General features: G+C 43.6%; 1 pseudogene; it reads right to left on the reverse strand.

The window, feature by feature from the left end:
- Positions 1–211: 211 nt before the first annotated feature.
- LOC124712698 lies at positions 212–329 on the reverse strand (annotated as a pseudogene).
- Positions 330–5,839: the final 5,510 nt, after the last annotated feature.

Below are 5,839 nucleotides of genomic sequence, written 5' to 3' on the forward strand. Positions count from 1 at the left end.
GTAATTCACTCTCTCTCCGTCTTCAGGCCACGAGTGGCCTACCGGGACCATCCGAACGCCGTGTCACCTTCAGTGGAGGATGCGGATAGGAGGGGCATGGGGCCAGCACACCGCTCTCCCGGTCGTTATGATGGTATTCTTGACCGAAGCCGCTACTATTCGGTCGAGTAGTTCCTCATTGGCATCGCGAGGCTCAAGGCACCTCGAAAAATGGCAACAGCGCATGGCGGCCAGGATGGTCACCCATCCAAGTGCCGACCACGCCCAACAGCGCTTAACTTCGGTGATCGCACGGAAACCGGTGTAGCCACTGCGGCAAGGCCGTTGCCAAGCGTGTAACAGCCAACCCTGAATATTATTTTATTCTTACGATTGTATTCAAGACCTCTGTCCTCTAAGAATGTATATTTCTCTTTTTCACAGAGTACATTGGTCTGATGATGATCTTGTAAGCAATCGAAACCGGTCACCAAATAAAAAAATTATATGCGATGACGACTAGTTTTATTGAAATTCCTTTATATTGTCTTTGAGTTCTTCACAGTCTCTGGAATTCTGTTGCTACAAGTTAAAGATGTTGTAACGTTATTCTGCTTGCTCTAGTCAAGCCATGGACCACCTCTACAAGTTTAAACTCCCCCCCCCCTCCTCCCCCCACTCTTCCATCCACTACCAAGTTAAGAGTTCCTTGATGTGTAAGGATGTGTCATGTCAACCTATGGCTTCTTTCCGTTAAGTTGCGCCATACAGCTCCATTTTCACCGATTCGATTTACTACCTCTTTGTTAGTTATCCGATATACCCATTTAATCTTCAGCATTACTCTGTAGCACAACGTTTCAGAAGTTTCTGTTCCCCTTTTATCTGTGCCGTTTTTATCGTTCATGTCTCATCTTCATGTAAAACTATAACTAGGACCAGTAAGACTTCCTAACATTTCAATTTATATCCGATGTTAACAAATTTCAGTCTACATTATTTTTACATCTCCTCTACTTCTGCTATCGTCAGTGATTTTGCTGCCTAAATAACAAAACTCATCTATCAACTTTACTGTCTCACTTCGTAATCTGATTTCCAGAATATCACCCGATTTAACAGGCATACATTTCATTACCTTTGTGTCATTTTTGTTAACATTCATCTTATAACCTCTTTTCAAGACACTGCATGTCCATTGTATGGACTGAGTAACATGAGGGATAGACTACAACCCTGTCTCACTCCTTTCCCAAATATTGCTTCCTTTTTTCGTTCGACTGTTATAATGGCAGTCTGTTTTCCGCACAAATTTTAGACAAGCTTACCCTTCCTTCAGAATTACAGAGGGTATTTCAGAGATAGCCACAAGGTTTTTCTACATCTGCAATTGCTATAAATACATGTTTGATTTCTTTCAATGTAAGTTCTAGGGGAGTCGTGGGGAAGGCGCTGGCTGCTTCGTTTGTATCCACATTTTTCAACAGGCAGGCGTCTACCAGACGTTCCATTCGTCTGTAAACGAATTCGTGTTAGTATTTTGCAACAAATACGTATTACACTACCAAGATACTCCATTCTAAAGTGCGCTACCAGTGAAACAGCCACTGAGAACGCAGTCAGCATACTGTCGACCAGCAAAAGGGCTGTCAACCAGCACCAACGGTGACATGTTGAACGCAACAGTTCTTCATGCTATTCCTCGTATCTCCCTTCACAATAATATCAGGTCGTTCCATCACCCTGAGTCGTCGTTGCACAAGACTGAGGTTATCGCTTCGCTCTAGATAGAAGCGCGAGTCGTCAATGAAGATGACGATATAACTTTCAAAGTGTGAATGAGAAGTTCCCCATCACTAGATCAGCCTTAAACTTCGCTGAAGTATTGTAAACCAGGTGCAAGCATAGTGTCACATTTCTAGCGCAAAATCTGATGCCAAATTTTCTTGAATTTGTGTTGCTACCGTTCGTAGCTATTGAAGGATATGGTTATCCACACGCGCGATTGTCCGTTGGTATGGTCTTGTACCATGCCTTCAAGCCTGTGTACCTCCATTTGACCACAGATTCAATCCTCACTTCGAGCAGGTTAATCACACTCAGACAACTGTAGTAGTTGTGTCCTCGACGTACATTTGACAATCGAACCCTTGAAGTCCCTTTACAATAAAATGTTAGATAATAGCCTCGACTCTGGTGGGATATGTTTAATTTTTGTGCGTTATTCGCTAAGAATCGCGAAGGTTAGCACGTATAAATGATCCGAGAAGCACAAAGAAGTATTGGTTACGTTACACCCTAACACGAATACATATGTGGTGCTATAATTTACATATTATCCCCTATATTTAAAACAAATATCGTCAGCATATTTATGGTCACATCGTAGAGTTCAAGGTTAATTTTAACGTCAGCAGAGAAGAAACACCAAAGTGAGTGAGTGAGTGAGTGTGTGTGTGTGTGTGTGTGTGTGTGTGTGTGTGTGTGTATGTGAAGTCGGCAATATAATGTTGCTTCTTTTTTCACTTATTTCATTCCATTTTCAACCAACGATAACCAAATTGTGCCCGTAACTTCCCAAAAGCGTCTTTTCTAAAAGAAAATTTATTCGATAATTTTAACGTTAGCCACTTTCGCAAAGTAAACTATCATCTACTATTTGCTGGATTTCATTTGGAAAGTGCGAAATACAGCGGTCGTGGTGTAATCAGCACTGACAGTTGGCTTGTACATCATGAAACCGAATATCGCACTGGACTAAATCGACAGCGCTCTATCGAATGGATACATTTTCCGCTGAGAATGGAGAGTCGCATTAAACACGTGATGAGGAGGAGCAGTATTTACTCGAGCAGGCAACATTTTCATATTACAAAAACGATCAGAAAACATGTTCGTAAACAGCAGAGAAAATGCGCCCTGACGATTTTTAGGAAAGACACTACTAGGTATAACATTATACCGGAACATAACTTTTTAATACTACGCTGTTTCTGGTTCAAATACAGTATTGAATTTATTTCAGTTTTCATACCTGAAATCGTTTCTAATATCTTCTAAATAATTCCAACAATAAAACGGATTTTCGCGATTTCTCATTAAACTGGAAATGAATAAACAAAATGCTTAATGAATAATGCTGTATTAATTCGTAAAATTAATTTAACACAGTCCTACAAAGTTTCCAACGTTAACAACCGGCACCAATGACCAATAGTGCCATTTCGAAAGCTGAGCTAGAACATCTCCGATTACTTTTCTCAGCGTACATGCACGCATCCCACACGTATTTATTCATTGCGAACAAAGCGACAGTGGCCTTCCGACATGATTTTGAGTTGACGAATGCGTTAACACAGCGAACCAGCTAATCAGTAGCTGTTTTCCAAGGAACTTGCTCTAACCCTGTTAATACTGTTGTATGGATTAAACAGTCGAATTGGTGGGAAGGCAGCAGCCGAAGCTCGAAAGGTACCTAGAGTCGATGTGGTTGTCGTCTTACGCACGTCGCGGCAATAAACGAGCCGGAAATGAGCCTAGTAGAGTCAGTAGCTGCCTGGGAGGTGGGAACAATGGGACTCTGCGTCGTGCGAACGTCCAGCGACGTGGCCGGCGCGGCGGTCCAGCACGCATTATCACGACACGCGACACGTACTACAGCTAACGCGAGTCAGCGCTCAGCTCGTTCTCCTCGCCCAAAGTCACCTGTTTCATGCCAGTATGTCCAACGCGTCACAGTTTCGGAACAAGTCCGTTAGTGCCGAAGTGGTTACAACCATAAAGTAAACGAAAAATAAATATTCGTAGTTACATGCAGATGACTAATCTGCAATTCACACTAAGTGCTTGGCAGACGGTTCGTCGAACCACCTTGCGACTACTATTATACCGTTCCACTCTCTAACAGTGCATGAAGCAAATGAAAGCTTGAATCTTTCTGTACGAGCTATGATTTCTCTTACTTTAACACGATTGTCATTTCCCGCTATGTAGGTTGGCGTCAATAAAATATTCTGGCATACAGAGGTAACAGTTGGCGTTTGAAATTCCGTGAAAAGATCTCGCCGCAACGGGAAATGTCTTTGTTTAAACGACTGCCACTCCAACTCCGTTATAACATCCGTGATACACTCCCCTCTATTTCGTGATAATATGAATTGAGCTACCCTTGTTTGGACTTTTTCTATGTCCTGCGTCAGTTTAATCTGGTAAGCATCTCACACTGCACAGCAACACTGTAGCAGGGACTGACAAGCGTGTAACCGTCACAATGTTGAATGGAAGCATGCAAACGTACATGCATTGAGTTGTACAGGTGGCGGATGTCAGTTTGCGGGGTGGAGTTCCATGCATGTTGCACTCAGTCCTCAATACAGGGACGGTTACTGCTGATTGTGGATGAAGCTGGGGTTGTCGTCTGATGGTGTCCCACATGTGCTCGACTGGAGAGAGATCTAATGATATAGCAGGCAAAGTAAAACATGTCGGGACTCTGTAGAGCACGCAGAGTCTGCCATCTGCCAAACTTTACAGAAGCTCTCCTGCGAACCTTGCAGGAGAGCTTCTGTAAAGTTTGGAAGGTAGGAGACGAGATACTGGCAGAAGTAAAGCTGTGAGAACCGGGCGTGAGTCGTGCTTCGGTAGCTCAGATGGTAGAGCACTTGCCCGCGAAAGGCAAAGATCCCAAGTTCGAGTCTCGGTCGGGCACACAGTTTTAATCTGCCAGGAAGTTCCCCCTAGAATGTTCATGAATGGCAGCACAAGAGATCGAATCACAAGACTGGCGAACAATTTTGCTGTAACGGTTAGTGGGACAACCACGAGGGTGCTCCAGGAGTCATACGAAATTGCACCTCAGACGATAACTCCGAGTGTAGGTGTCGTGTGTCCGGCACGCAAACAGGCTGGGTGTGGGTCCTCAACTGGTCACCTTCGAACCAACACACAGCCGTCACTAGCACGCCGAAAATGATGGTTTTCCATTTCGGTGGCGCCACGTGACCGTCCGGAGCCCGGTCTCCTAGCGACCGTACATTCCCGCGACCACTACTAACAGCAGTCATGTACAGTGCCTACGTTCCTGCCAAGTCTATCTGCAATATCGCAGAAGGAACATATAGTTTCTCATAGTCCTATTACATGGCCTCGTTCAACCTTAGTTAGGTGTCGATAATGGCGTCTTCGTCGCTTTAAAGACATTCTACACCATCACAACTCATCACGTCCAATCGCAAAGGCTCATTACAGCGTGTATTTATGGCAAACCAGATTTGCATTCTCATAGTGGCGCTACTCTTAAACGACTGGTGCAATATTTGAACAAACATTATCTTTCAGACGCAGAAACACGGTTACCAATTTTCGTTTATGTTGCACAGCTACTTGTTGACGTTGTGCTTTTTTTTTCATTTTATTTGTCGCGGCGTTTACGTATTTTTGTCCCACGCCTGTAACTTTTTATTTGCAAAGTAGCTAGAATTGGAAGATATGAGCCTTTTGGCACATTATTTGCATGTTTTCGTTGTTGTGGTCTTCAGTCCTGAGACTGGTTTTACGCCGCTCTCCATGCTACTCTATCCTGTGCAACCTACATCCTTCTGAATCTGCTTATTGTATTCATCTCTTGGTCTCCCTCTACGATTTTTACCCTCCACACTGCCATCCAATGCTAAATTTGTGATCCCTTGATGCCTCAGAACATGTCCTACCAACCGGTCCCTTCTTCTTGTCAAGTTGTGCCACAAACTCCTCTTTTCCCCAATTCTATTCAATACCTCCTCATCAGTTATGTGATCTACCCATCTAATCTTCAGCACCACATTTTGAAAGTTTCTATCTCTTCTTGCCCACACTATTTATC

The sequence above is a fragment of the Schistocerca piceifrons genome, chromosome 8, assembly GCF_021461385.2.
Source record: "Schistocerca piceifrons isolate TAMUIC-IGC-003096 chromosome 8, iqSchPice1.1, whole genome shotgun sequence".
Taxonomy (NCBI): domain Eukaryota; kingdom Metazoa; phylum Arthropoda; class Insecta; order Orthoptera; family Acrididae; genus Schistocerca; species Schistocerca piceifrons.